We start from the raw sequence: 15,858 nt of genomic DNA, 5'->3' as shown, positions 1-15,858 counted from the left end.
GAAATTGTTTTTGCAGTGTATTAGAGGGCCTTGAGGAATTGCAGAATTCCTTAACTGCATCTGATAATTTGAAATCAGAAGGCAGAATATATTTAAAAGTAGTAAGATAAATTAATTTTCTCATAATTTTGGTCAGAATCTCTAGGGAAGAGTGATAGCTGCAGATAACTTAAAACAGTAAAGTAATTGAAGTCCATTTTTAAAAACGTTGAATGAATTAAAAAGTTGGAAAAATTCCTTGCCAGTCTAATTAATGAAGAAGTACTTCTGTATTTATAAGATCACATGCAATGAATAGGAGTGCTTATTTTAGGAAAGAATAAGTAACCCATGCTGAATAGAGCTAATATGAAAAATTTAAATGGAACTTGTTCAGTTGTCTTTTGAAGTACCCTATAAACAATGAACACTTTGAATCTCTTCACACATTGTTTTAAAGGCACTAATTTCCTCTGTTGATCTCCATTTCAGCCCAGCTTTTAATACATTTTAATTTTATTGGTTTTTTTAACCAGAGGTAATTCCTCATCCACAGTTGTTTAATGTTAACTTACAGTATCCTGAATTTGCAGTATTACATAGTGGAAAGATCTGTGCTGCAATCTGCTCTAAAAGTATGGTTATTAAGTTATGCTGGCAATGGTACAATACTGGGTGAGTGGTAGATGGTGATCAGGGCATGTGTAGATAGAAGTCAGTGCTTACTCAACTTTTTAGAAGTTTGAGGAGGTGGAGATTAAATGGGGTAATTAAAAATACTGTTGCCTAGAAATATATGGCTTAATACAGGTAAAATCAGCAGTGTTTTCTAGAATCCAGCTTAGTCAGCTACATTTTAAAGAACAACTGGCTGTCCACTGTACCATCCGTGGGTGCCTTCCAGGGTGGCACTGAGGTCTAACAGTGAAATCTTTTCCATTAAAAGTTTACATAAATATTATATTACCCAGTTAATGCTTGCAAACTGATTATGAGGTGCATGGTTTCCAACAGAACTATGTAGCAGCCTGTGCACAGAATTCCTCCTTTCAAACAAGTATTTGTTGCACTGTTGTCTGTCTAGAGTTGATCGTCCAGCTGTTGATTTCTTCATATCCTGTTTTGACATTTAATGCTTAGTAATTTCCTACACCCCAGGAAGTTGCTGGGAAGATGTATCCTTAAAATACATGAAGGAACCCCCTTCTAGGCAGTGTAGAAGGAAAGAAGAGGTACAGAGCACAGCTATGCAGGAACCAAACAAACTTCAGTGTAAATTATATAACCTACAATGAGAAGTAGTAGTGAAAATTATCTTACCTGGTCTTGTGGGAAAATCTGTCTCCTTAACTCATTTGTTAACATTGGAAGATTTTTCACATATAGCAGGTTGGATTTAAGATATAATCCTTATTATGTGCAACATCAGGAAATGTAGAACACTAAAAATAAAGTGTGTTTGTCTCCATAGTGCAGCGGAATGAAAACAGATGGCAGGCAGCACATATGGCTGCCAGAAGCTGGGAACACCCATTTGCAGAGTTCTTGCAGCTCTAAACAAAACAAGCCAAAACAAAGGAACTCTGAGAGGGGCAGAGATTGTTCCAGGCAGATATCAGGATATCTGCCTCTTCTCCACACCCACACTCCTCATTTCTTTACCTCTGGTTGCTCAAGTTAGAAATGGAAGCAAACTGCTAGTTAAGAATTTAGTGGACTTCCTAAGTATTTGTCAAATCTTAGCATTTCTTAAGTATAGGCATTATTTAAAATAAATATCTGGTTTTCATTTTTAGGAAATCAGATATTCCATTCAAGCCTCTAGGTTTGGACAAAGTTGAAGTTTTGCCACTGTTGTCCAAGCAATTCAACAACTTAAAAAATGTGCCAGTACTGAAGGGACTTCTTGTGTCTCAGCTTCCTATCATATGGAAGGTTGAGAAGGAAATTGCATTCACGTGCCTTCCTTAAACTCAGTTGCTGGCTTAGGTCCTTTCTATACTTTGAGTATTTTGGGGGAATTTATTCAACATTATTTGCAGTAGTTCAGCTTACCTGGTGCTGGTTCTGAAGGTTCTTTACAGGGTACTGCTGTTGCAAGCAATGCTTTATGCCTTGTATCTTATGGTCTTTCTAAATAGTAATCAGCAATGTAATGTATATTATGTGTACCTGTATGATTGCTGGTCATATAGCTGTCAACATGAGCAGATGGGAAGAGTAATAGCAGTAATACCTGGGACAGTTTTGGGGGTTTTATGCTAATCTTGGATATTTAATCCAAGCAGAAGGACAGTAGAGTAAAAAAAAAGTGTCTTTAGTAGATTGAAAAAAATTCCTTCTTTATTTAAGTTTTAAATTTCAGGAGCAGAATTTTGAGACCTCCCAGCCTATATTATGGAACCTAGGAATGACCAAGTAACAAGTCAAGGTCAAATATATGTATTTTAGGTATACAGGTATTATGAAATGTGTAAAGGCTTAAATATGACCATGAATAAGATAACAATGATTTTCTCCATTGTTAAGATTTTTGTTTTTATTCTTGGGCTTGGGGGCTTTTTTTATGGTAAGCTTTGTAATTAGGCTTTCTCTTTGTTTATGATTAGCCTGCTTCAGTTTCTTCAGCTTTATTTTTTTCTCATCTCACTTAAAATACATTTGAATTTAATTTATGTACACAGTTGCAACTGTATGGTAAATACTAGGACAAAAAATAAGTTGATTTATTTATTTGGTAAAAGGAGATGAAAGGGATAGATTAAAAATATTCAAACTCAGCAGAACAAAAAGCAATAGTAATTAAAATTGATGATGCCCAGAAACCAATAAAGTTACCAGGACTTAATAAAATTTTATGGCGAAAGAAGTGTAATGGACTACATAAACTGATGCTGGCAGAAGTAGCTTCCAATGACTGACCCTGGTTTTGAGACGTTTACTGTGTGTTTATTTATATTTAGATCCCTGAAAGTTTTCAGTAGAAGAAAATTGCTGAGACTAATGAACAGGGTTTTTTAAAATCTGTCTGAGATTTAAGGAATATCTGAGTTTAAATATTTTTTATTTTTAGTAGTTTAAGCTATAGAAATAATTTTAGAATTAAGAACAGGATCCCACTTGTTACAGATAATTCCTTCCTTTGTTCCAGTGAATAATCTGGATATTTGATTTTGGAGAAAGTGTGTTTAGTGGCATGTTGTAACCAAGAACTTTAGTCTGCATTACCTGTAAGGATGTGAGATTTCAGTGTGGCATTGAGCACCTGGTTAGCCTTGAAGGACTGAGTCTCCTATTAGAGGTCTTATAGACTGGGAGAAAGATGATTTCGCTATGCATTTCAATGGTGATATTTCAGTGTATATTCTGTTAACTTGATTCTTTTATTACATAATGCTGAGTGTTATTTTGTATCCTTGGAACTTCAGTAATATAGTGTATTATCCTTGAAGTCCCAGGGGAACATATTTTCCCCACTGAAAATCATCAACTAGCAGCTTATCTCTGTTGCAATGAAGAGGAAATGCTGGGCTAACTTTAGCTGAGCAGTTTGGATCACAATATACAGACTGCCCTGTGGAACAGTCATAAGGAAACTGGCTGATGTAAGAGAATGAAGACATCTGAGAGCACTGTTCAAGCAAACTCGAGCTAAAGTAGGTGGAACAGTTGGTCACAGTCTCTTAGAGCAAATGGAGCAGCAAAGTACAGAATGGAAGGAGAGAGCCTCGCTTCTCGCCTCTGCGTTATTAGCACTGTGAAGAGAAGGATGGAAGGTAATGGAATGTATGTGTGTCCGTGCTTGCGTTGTATCAGAAGTCAAAATAACATAGTTAGGCTGCAGCAGCTTTCACTTTTAGCCAAAGTGCCAGGGAAATGCATGGTATATTAAAAAGCAAAGTTCACTACTGGCAAAAAGGATATAAAACTTTATTGGCCAAAAAGGAAGTGCCTGGTTTTGGACGGCATTAAGAATTGTGGTGCTGTCCTGGTTTGGTTTAGTATGAAGCATGCCCAAAACTTCTTTTGATTTGTGTTTTCTTTTGTTAGGTTGTGTAGGTTGGAGTTTCTGCCTGAGTATGCTAACTGATTTCCATGATGTTGGCTATAATGATTTAAAAGAAAACAGTCCCATTTCCCCCCTCCCCCTGCCCCAAAAATACATAAAACAAAACATTCAAAATAAAAAATAAAAACACTCCCACTAAGGATGTAGGAACACAAACAGGAAGTGTTAGAGGCTGCAGTTTAATTTTAGCACTAGAGGATGGAAAAAAGTTAATATCATCGCTGATTAATGAATGTCAAATTTTCATCATTTGGGGGATTGTTTAGAAAAGCTGATTGTTTCCTTTTTTTTAATAAACCAAATATTTTTGAAAGAAATTTGTAGCATCATGGAGCCCTTCAAAACAGAACCTTAGGAAGTTCTTGCTCAAGTGTCAGTACTATGCATGATCTGCCTTTGTAAGTTATATTATTAGTCATATCAGTTCTTCCTCTACACTTCAAAGTCTGATAGTGGCATTTTTAAAATATAAGTCTATTTGATTTTTTTTTTAGTAAAGGTGAAACCCTGAAGTTCATATTCAGTGCAACAGACATTTCAATTTTTCTTGACTATGCACTCTAACTAAATTCATTTTGTAGTTTCATTTCATGTTTTAAGGCTTGCTAGTAATTCATATTTGTACACCAGCTTATTGATGGGAAAAAAAAAAAAACTGAATGACAGAAAGATGTGAAGAAATGGGCTTTCAGCCAGACACAACGTAAGAGTCACTTTCGGAAAACACTGAGACTTACAGCATTTCTGGCCCACAGAAATAAAATCTGTGATTGGAAACAGACTAAGAAACACTTGTTAGAATACATTTACCTTTTCTACTTTTGATTTTCTTTATTTCACATACAGGACTGATTACCAATCATGTGAGGAAATTCAATCTTTTGTAAGTATTCAGGGAAAAATACAAAGTCCATCTGTGAAAAGAGCATGGAGGCAACATGTATGCCAGTGAAAGAGTGGCTGAAAGATTTTGGATGTGGAAAAAAAAAATTCATTTTTAAAGATAATGAGATTTAATGGCATGTGATAACCAAAGATTGAGTGTTAAATCCATAACTGGGGAATATTTTATTGAAAAAGTATGGAAGGGACACTCCAGTCATGTAGTGTTTGTGCGTGGAGCAGGAGTAATTATGAGCAGAACTGGTCAGTGGATTTTGTTCTTAACACACATTAGAATGACAAAACCAGGACTAGCACTACATAGTAGCATTACCTATATTAGTGGTGAGATGGAGGGATTCTACAGTGAAACATAAGCAGATGTTTCGCCCATCTTTTGGAAGATTCCTTTGTTTAACATGCAATATCAGCTGTCTCCTGGGGTAACCCTCACTGTTGTCTTCACTCTTAAAAGCCCTTCCAAATTTCCCTTTTTCTAAACTAGTGGTTTTTAATCCTTTGAAGCAGTGTCTGCAGTGGCAATCAAGGCAACTTCCAGTGCCTCATAGGTAACATCTGGAGGCTTCTGCACCATCTTTGGAATCTGTTCTTTTCTCTCTTCCCTGCTGTATCACAGGCTGGTACCCCAGCCCCATACAACCTCTATGTATTTCCTAGCTTATGACAGCAGCTGTTCCTTCTCTTGTGGACAGTGGGAGAAGCCATGAGGATGACAGTAGCGTGGTCTGCTGAGGGAGTTCCTTGAATGTGGTTCTCTAAATTTACCATGGTCTTCACTGTTGGAAGATTTTGTTCATCTCTTTTATCATTTTATTTCCTTCCTGCTTTTTGTGTTGTTTCACCGTGTAGTGTCGCTCCACTCCCCGTGGCACAACTGAAGCCTCAGCCCTTATCATTCCAGGAATGTGTCCCTCTCTGGTATCTTCCTTTGTTCCCAGTATTGTTCTGGTTCCCAGCAAGTCTACTGGCCACCAAGGGTAGCCTGCTGCAGGCCTGGTAACAGGCCTTTCTTCTCATTTTGAGACCCACTGTCCTCCAGGAACTTGAGGGGTGGTGTAGGGCCCACATAGCAGGGGAAAGTGAAGCAGCAGCCATTTTAAGGGAAGGGTTTTAGGACCAACACTACAACCTAGTGTTTTGGTATGTCTGTGTATATAATTAAAAAGGGCAATGAGGATCCTAATCAAATTAAATAAGCAGATTTTACTGCATGAAGGAATTGTCATGGAAATTCAAAGAACTGAATAAATGACTGACTGACTATACATTAAGTTTGCATGCTGTGCTACAAGTATCGGTTGTAAGGCTATGAATGCTGTTATATATTCAATTTAACTTCAGAGAATAACCCAAACAAATGCTGAATTGAGAACAATATTTTTATTTCATGTCTTTTTGAAAGATTAACTATTGTTTTCTATAAATATGCAAGGACCTGTAGGAGTAGAAATGCAAAGCTCAGCATTCACCCCATTAACATGTTAATTCATTTGGAAGGAACTGAAAAAGTAGTTTCACCTATTTTATTTGCATGCCCCTGCTAGTCTGTTACAGAACCTGTTAAGCCACCATGCCTGTGGCATAGTTAACAACCCTGGAGGGAGCATCAACCTTAGGGATCGTGGGATGTCCCACCATGTACAGCATGGGAAGTAGCATAGGTCAAGGGTGGGATGACAGGCACTGCAATCTTCCTGTTTGTGAAACACAGAGGAATGATCATAAATGAGCAGGGCAGACTGAAGCATGGAGCAGGAGTGGGAGGGAGTGCCATGTTCCACATGTACGCTCCGCTGGGAGAATGTCTGTTGTGCCAGGCAGCTTGGGAGTGCTGTGTGCTGTGCCTGGCTAAGGAGATGTTTGGCTTTGTGAGTAAAAGCAGTCGTGCTGGTTTGGTGAAGCAACTCAGAGCTGAAGCATGTGCCATGGATTATGTGTGAGTGCTGCAGCTTGTGCTACATTCCCATGGGTTGGTTCATGTGCCTGCCTCTATGGCCCATGACTGTCCTCCGTCTTTACTGTAATCAAAGAGCTGGTGTGGCTCAGGCTTTGCTGTACTTCAGCAACAACCATCAGGAAAGAAAGCATTGCTTGCTCTGAATTCTCTTCAATTCTGCACAGCAACTCAAAATTAACACCTTTAATTTAATTGTGTTTTCAGCCTTTATGCCAGTGTGCTCTTTCATCATCATTACTTATGTCCTGGAGTCCAACATATTTTGGGAGAAATGATAGAAAATGAGCAATTGAAAAAACAACAGGTTAACAAACCAGTGGAATTCTCATACATGAGAACTAACAAATGACTTTATAATAATCTAACTGTAAGATGTAAAGTAAAAAAGGAGCTTCCGTGCTTCTTCTCATGAGTCACAAGAGAAATGAACTCAGCAGAAAAATGTCATGTTTCAGTAGCATGTCCAGTGTGTCTCAAAGGGTACAGAACATAAAAGAATCTGTAATAATATATCTGTCTTTTCTCAAAGAACTAACGTTAGTACTGAAAGTAAAGTATTCCAAAGTAAATGGAATTCTTACATGATTAGTGTCAAATAATTTCAAAATCTGCTAGAAATACATTGATACATAAACTCCATTTTCTAATTTAAGACAAGTTAGAAAAAGGAAAATGTTGAATGGGATGGAAACTGATACTATGTTGAAATTTCTGGGTAATGTGTATTGCCTTTTCATGGAAACCTGATGAATTCATTGTACTTTTTACCTGGAAATAGAAGAATGTGAGCAGCAGTAAAAACCAAGGTAAAAGGAACCATATTACTTTCAGATAAATTTCAAGAGCTTCAGAGCTTCCCACTCTTCAAAGGCTTTCTGCAATAAAAGTTTCCAGCAGAAGAGCATATGTGGAATAACAAAGCTCAGTAAAAACCAACTAAATGAAAAGGAAGGTGAGTTGTTATTACGGTTCTATAGCATGATGGTAAAACTTTGACATGAGCTTCCTATGAGGCACAGTACAGGAAATGTATTCTCTCTAGCTGTTATCTAGGAAAATGGGGTATCACTAAGTCGTTCCTTGCAAAATTATTTTTAAAAAATTAGGAATGTGATTATAGTATAACAGTTAACAGATCTGTTGCAAAAATAGATATGCTGCCTTTTTTGACACTTAGGTCTGTAGTAAGATAAAATATCCAGTACCTTTTCTTTGCTTCATTGTTTGCAAGAAATAAAGGAATATTGTAAAAAACTGCATTGATGAAAAACATTTTTCTTTAATGTTTTGCAAGTTAAATCCACAGTAGATTTCAAAAAGAAATATATAAAATAATGAGGACTACAGCATCCATATTGTTTAGGTTAAAAGCCCCCACAGGTATATGTATATCAAAGCAAGTTACTTTTAACACATCCTGTAGATAAAAAAAATTTTTTCTAGAACATTAAAGTGAATTCACAAATTACTAAAGCATATATTTTCAAAATCATTCAAAAGACTGTTTTCCTTCTTCACAGGTGACAGCCAGGAATCCTAAATCAAAGAAATGCTGCGAAGAGGATGCAGCTTTCTGAGGTGCTTAGAAATGGAAAGATGCTTTTGGAAACCATGCTGGACTGAAGACCTAGACTGAGATTCCCAGATTCTAATAAAAATATGGCGTAGCAAAGTGCTGGCTAAATGATGCCTAAGCAGTCAAACACATTGTCCTGGCCAGTACTGAAAGCTGTTGCTACTGTGACTTCTGCTACCTCTACCAGCAGTGGCTACGGTCATAGTGAGCAAGAGGCATATAACAACCACTGATCTGGATGATTTTACTTCATGTGAAAACTGAGGTAACGTGTTCTTACATTTCTCTAAGAAAAACAGGAGTGCACTAAGGAGCAGGAAGTATCTGCAGAGCTGATTGGAGCAATGTAAGGTATGTAGTAGAAAGAGAATTTAAGCAGTGTTAGTTGGCTAAAAATAGAACAGAAGACCATAACCTAAACATAAAATCATATTTAATGTGTTGCATTTGGTGCTTTATTTATCCATTCTCCTAGCAAATACAGCAAGACTAAAATGCTAAGCTAGAAATACCACTATTGAAAAAAATCATGGAGGACAGCTGCATGGTACTGGGCATTCAAGACCCAGAAATACCAATGCGTTAAAGGATCTAAAGGGATAACAAAAGATTTTTTCATGAATTTCTGATCACCCTTGCTTAATAGTAATAACAACACCTAAGGAAAATAGAAAAGTGCATGAAGCAGCTAGCAGTGACCATTTTAAAATACTGCTTGCCCAATCACCCAAGCCGTTGAATTACACAACTCCTACTGAAATAAATAGGAATGCTGCTGCTGAGCCTTGTTAAAATGTGGCCACCTGAGAAATTGTTGAATAGGTGATCTATAACAAGTAATTGTTAGGGAGTTGTGAATTCAGATAATGTTTATCGTTAAGTGGGTGGCTGAGTCTTGGCCACATGCTATACCCTTTATTTTGTTAGTTGAAGCATACATCTTATTTTTATAATTACTTTCTCAAAGACTTCTGAAAAATTAATTCTCAAAAGGCTTAGAATAGTCTGATGACATAAGTAATCTGAAATAATGCATTTAAGCAAAGAGAATTATTAGTGAACAGGTTACTGGAAAGAATAACAACTTAAGTCATCCAGAAAAGAATACTCACAAAACAGTATTATTGTATAAGCTTCCTTTTCTAAACTGCCTTGTAATTCTCAGAAGAACATGTTGAGTGCATTCCCTGCGCTGTGGGCTATAAAAGAGTAATTCAGATTTTAGGCCATTTAGTACCAAATCAAAACCACTATGATCTGGTAATTCAAAGCGTTACGTCAGTCTAAACTCAAGCTGCCAGTACAAATTTACTCTATGGGTTTGTTGGATAGGTATGTGCAAACTCTCTGTCTGTGGTTCTGCTATTCTGTGGCTGACTGGACATTTCATAGTGACCCTTTTCTTTTTGTTAGTTACTACTTCTTGTCTTCCCCACTTTCTGTGCTCAGGTGTATCATTTGCACCTACTGGGGTAGGTGTCCCTACCCTAGTCCTCTTTCAGAAGGATCTTCACAGGTCATTCACCCAACTCTTCTGTTGCTCTTTGCCTCAGACATTCATTTGTTCAAGTATTCCAAAACTTGTGGCCTCCTTCTCTTTTTGCATTTGACCTTATCATAAACTATGTGGGTGCACCAGCCACGCTTCAATTACATGTTATGCCTTGGTGGAGATTGAGCCATCTGCCTCTCTTAGGTCTTTCTTGAGACTTTTCTCTTTTTGGGTTACAACAAGAACCACACAACTCCCTTCTGAGAAAGAGAATGGAAATGCACACCCTGACCTAGTCATCATTGAGTCTAGTCAAAATTGGTGATACTATGAAGCTGTGCAGAAAAGCTTGCCCTTTCTATTTCCTCCTCATAAGTCAAAACATTATGTGTCAGAGGTGGTTGAATTTTAGCTCAAGAAAGCAAAGTACCATCTCTAGACGTTTCTTCTGGGCTTCTCTGCTATCTACATCACTCATCACTTTTCCCCGTAGATTCAACATATCCACATATGCCTTGTATAGAAAAAACTCCTTCACCTTTCTGTCATTCCAGGAATGACTAGACATGACCTTCTGCTATTAGGAAGCAGTCTTGATACTCACTCAAAATCTATAATGGATTTCTGTCTGGGATACTGGAGAAATACACTAGTAATGGATACCTTCAATGAGCCAGAAGAGTCTTGCTGGGTAAAAATGAATTGCCACCCACATATTCTTGCCCAAACTGTCTTGTTGGGGTGAACTGCTAGGAAAAAACTTGCATTTTTTTAGTCAAAAGAAAATTCTGCTTTGGAAAGAGAGAGCTCCTTTACAGAGGGGCTGGGATAGAGGGACACTAAGAAAGGAATATGTGGCTAACATCAGAAAAGCTTCTGAAGGAAAGCCTAGCATGCTTTGCAGTATGCATCACTCTGAGCTCAAGGGAGTGCCTTTCTGAATGGCATGGCATGCCCAAACCTTGCTGGCTGTTTATGTTCTCCACACTGATTACCAATGCCATAATGCAGTTGGTGATTCCAGCCTCCAAATCACAGCAATCTCCTGTCAGCTCACACACCTCTCAACTGCTGAAATGGCCACTGCTATCTCAAGTACATTCAGCACAGACCTCAAAATACATTGCCTTCTTCATTCTGTGGTTTTTTTCCATTGTTTTTGTCCCTCCAGGCATTTGCATCTTTTCCAACTGCCAGAAGCCTCAGTGTTAATAGCATGGATAGTAATTCTACTCATGTTGAGAATTCCTCCCAGTACGGCCAGCTCAGCTTCCCCTGCTTCACCTCTGCACGCAACTTCTCTTGCTGTATGTAGTCACTGCACAAGGGAGCTTTGTCCTATACAAGGAATTTTGATACAAATATATTTAATTTCTATGACCAGCCTCTGCTGAAGCAACAGCTTTGTTTAGGCTGCTCAGTGAAAGTGTGTCACAATTTAAGACTAAACTGACAGAGAGGAGACTGGGTGGGCTTGGATACTAAAGCCCTTCTAGTCACAGATAAATATTTAAAGTTTACAAGTGACTCAACTTCCCTGTTCTGTGTGAGAGAGTGCAGCTCAGGCGAGAGGCCAAGCCTGTCAGTGTGATGGTCTCTAACCCAGGCTGCAGCAGGGAGGTGGTGCTATCCAGGAGGAGCTCAGCTGGGTCAGTGCAGCAGTCCCAGCCATGCAATGGGCAGTCCAGGATGGAGCCCAGGGGTCCTTGGAGCTAACCCTGGGGATTCTGCTGGACCTCCTCCCCAGCAACAACCTGGCAGTAGCATTCACAGCATGCCCCACTTGAGTTTTCCACACCTCTGCCAACAGCACAGCACTTAACCTGTTAGTCACCAGAAGAAGAATTGGAGGGTAAACAGAGTCTAAGCTGTCCAAACCCTCTGTCAAACTGTCACAAGTGGGACATTGTTTCTGGAGGATTAAGATGGAAATGACCTGATGTTTTTCAAGATACTGGTTGTGGAACAGTCTGGCCCCAGCAACACCTACTAACAAAAATGCCATGGATACATCAGGTGGGTCAGTCCTGGGCACAGTTCAGCTGAGAGTGTCGGGCAGTGCGTTGACAGTGCACACCCACAGAAAACCACTAGTGTGGCCTCTTGGTAATTCAACAAAGGTGTTTGAGATACAATTGTGTAAGAACACATGACCTGGCTAAATTTATATCGTTAGGTGATCCAGCCATGGGTAGACTTCTCTTAAATACTTTGGAACCGTGGCCTGAAGGTCATTCACAATCAACACAGTACAAGTATGTGGTCACTCTCGTATTGTACTGTCACAACCCTACTCAATAATTTGGTCAATTATTTCAAAATTATGTTAATGAATTATAATGAAATGAAAAATGCAGTAGAATATGGAAATTATTTTATTGTGAGTGTAGATATTTAATATTAAAATATGCAATGTTTGTTTATACCTCATTACAACTACATACAATGTGGAATGTATAATGTAATGGGCATCAACTTAGTTTCATAAATATTTTAGCACAAAATTATGCTTTTTCCTGTGTAGTTTGCAGAAAAAGCAGAGCTGTGGTCGGTTGTTTAAGTAAGTGCTTGTATCTGAGTATGTTCACAGATTAGATAAATGTACATGGTTTCACAAATAGTCACATTTTAGGCCCTTTAAATCTGAGTCCAGAAAAGCCATATCGAAAGAAAAGGTTTTATTAGATAGTAGTAAACTAGAAGCAGCAAATAACTTAGAATAGATGGGAAGTTTGTACATACCAAGTATAGAAATGCTTAAAGATCATACTTACAGCTGTCTTACTGCTAAAGCGATTGAACGCAAAGTAGTATTACAATAAATATTTTGCTTACTAAAAGCAGTAGTGAAACTGGTTTAAGTAGATCATTGTTTTGAAAGCCTTGAGGGTACTTCTATTTATGTTATGGTGTACAACTATGAGGACAAGTAAATCTCCAATGAATTGAAATAGGACTTTGTGTGCACTATCTCAAGGGGATTATTAATTTAAAATGTCACACAGTAAGTGTGAAGTATTTGACAGGAACTGGTAGTGCATGATTCGGGCAGGTTGCATCCAGTAAAGTAATTCCACTCCTATCAAAATGTTATGGCACTTGAATTTGATTCATGCTCAAATCTACTTCTATGTTTGTTTTAACAGGGATCTCTTAAAATGTGATGAGCAATCTCATTTCACTGCTTCACCTCTGCAGCCTACAGAAGCAACTGCTTTTAGTCTCTTGAGAACTTTGTCCCACAATCCTACATGACTAGCAATGCAACCACTCAGCATACACATGTAAGTATTAGGGATAAAACCAACATCAGCAATAAGCCAGTAACATGCTGTGCAGCTAATGTAGCATAGGATGAGAATTAAATAAAATTCAACCTGGACGAAGTAATTTCAAAGACTAAAGAAAATGCTTGAGGGAACATCAGCATTTCCTCATAAATCTGCTCCAGTGTGACACAGACTGAACATGTCTGACCATGCAGGTTGAAAGACCAGTAATTGCCAAGAAGAAACTCCCTCTGTCTCTCTCTAATGTATATGGAATTGGCTGCCTTCAAGTTAGATTGCTATCTTCTGCTTGGCTCACATTGCAAAAGACACACTTCCCACACTAAGGACAATGTATTTACTAAACAACTGGAGCTCATGAAAACATAGTACACTAATGTTTGGGACTTGCTCTTTTTCTGCTCATTACAGTAATGGTCCTCCACCGATGTAAAAAGCTTTGAACAGATGCACTCTTGTTTTCACTGATCCACACAATATTCATTGCAGCAGTTTGCTGTTCATGATTCATTTTAACGGGTCCTACATATAAATTTGAGACTTTGGGGAAAAAAAAATCAACACGGTTGTAATCAGCAAGCTCAAAATTCTGAAGCACTAGGAATAACCCTGCAAGTGTTACCTTGTGGTTCTGCAAGACACTCTTTATCTTGCCAAAAGTAGAAGAAAACACAGCCTACAGCTCATAGGTACATGCAGCTGCTGGAAACTAGGCTGGAACAGATAACTTACTGTCCCTTCTGGCAGATGCCGTTATTTTCCATAATCCCTATGCAGCACTTAGATATTAGTTTAATAGCTTCCTTAGAAATGGCAGAGTAAAATTATGCTAAATAAGCAATATTTACTAGAAATTCTTGTGATCCTTCCCTTGAGGCATAATTGAACGTTACTACTGACTCCTCAAAAGTGGCTGCTCCATTTCCAATCCCTTTACTCCTTAGGAAAACCATTTTGCAAAAGGAAAAACCTTTAAATTATTTGTTCTTCCTTTGAAATGGTTCTCTGATTTGTCTGCTAGTTCAGATGCAGTGCTCCTACTGATCCCTCCTTTTGAGACTTTACATTCTTAATAATTCAAGGAGTGGAACAGGCTGGACTGGGTAAGTCCTTTGCATTTCACACAGCAGAATGAAAATTGCTAATTGAGAAGCTGTGTGTGCTGAAGCATTGTCACAAAATCTGTTTATAATAGTTACAATTATATATGTAAGTATATATATACATTTGGTGCAAAGTATGTAAAACTGTACGTATTTTTTATGCTGATACCTAAAATGACATGAATTTTGGGCTTTGTATACACACTGGTTAGGAAGTAGATGTTTTTTGGCCACAGCGTTTTTTTCAAAACGGCGCATAGGGTTGTACTACACAGGGATGTGTGCTGTGTACAGAACGGGGTGCTGTGCTGTGTGACCCTGTACGAGGACTTCACTCGGTGATGCTCAAATGTAGGATAAAGGTCTGTAAGCTGTCCGAGTTAAAGAGCTCCTCGGGCCGATCCCCAGAGCCCAGAAGAGGGCAGTGGATTGTAAACACTCTCCTGCCTGGAGCCCTGGGACTTCCACCCTGCTGGTACCGCCGCAGGTCACAGCGGTGGCAATTGCAGGGACCAGTTACGGGGCTGGCGGATGGGGGGCAGCTGCCTGCCGTGCCCCCGAACACCCGGCCCACCTACCGCATCACCTCTTCTCCGCCCCGCATCGCAGCATCATCCACCCGGAGCACCAGGGAAACGGGACAGCCGTGCTCTGCCAGTCCCCACACCAGTTCCCCTGTGCGGTCACGGGAAAGGGAAGCATCTCCCTGCCCGGCGTCGCAGAACGGGAAGATGGGTTGAGAGAGCCCGTCGCTGATCCGGCAGCTGGGCGCTGCTTCGCCGTGGTCCCTATCCCGATCCAGCCGCCCCATCCCTGTCCCATCCCTATCTCGATCCAACCGCTCCGCCTCCCCTCGCGCCGCCCCCCGCGCGCGCCGCAGCGCCCCCGTGCGGACCTTTCGCGCCCTGTTGCCACCCTTGGTGACGTCACACACGGTCTCTCCTTCTGGCTTCTCGGATTGGCCGGCGCCCGCGCAGCCTTCCCGCCTCTAGCGCGCGATTGGCGGGCCGGCCCGTGATTGGCGGGCAGAAGGCGCGGGGGGAGAAGAGGCCCGGGCCGGCTGCGCGGGGAGAAGCGGCCGCGGCGCGGACGCCGAGCGGGACCGGCGCGGTTATTTATTGTCTACGCGCGGTGTCCCGGCGGCGGCAGCGCTTCGGGGCTTGTGTGGGGAGAGGAGGGGGAGGAGGCGACGGTGGGGGAGCGGCGCCGGGCGCCGGGACGCGGGTGGAAAGAGGAGGGGAAGAAGGAGGGGGCCGGGCCAGCCCCGGGTGTGCGTGTGTGCGGGGGGCGCGGGTCTGCGCGGGAGCGCGCGCGCGAGCGAGCGAGGGGCGGGAAGGGAGGGAGTGAACGAGGGAGGGAGGGGACGAGGGAGGAGGGAGGGAGGGGGAGATTTTTTTATTATTAATCTGTTTTCCGGGCCTTTGTGGCTGCGGGGGGGGGGGGGGAGGGGGGGGACGGCCCGGGGGTGAGGAGGAGGGCGGGAGGCAGC

Source organism: Molothrus ater, chromosome 1, assembly GCF_012460135.2.
Source record: "Molothrus ater isolate BHLD 08-10-18 breed brown headed cowbird chromosome 1, BPBGC_Mater_1.1, whole genome shotgun sequence".
NCBI classification, from domain to species: domain Eukaryota; kingdom Metazoa; phylum Chordata; class Aves; order Passeriformes; family Icteridae; genus Molothrus; species Molothrus ater.
The sequence above is the reverse complement of the archived record's forward strand: the minus strand, read 5'-3'. Positions refer to the sequence as shown.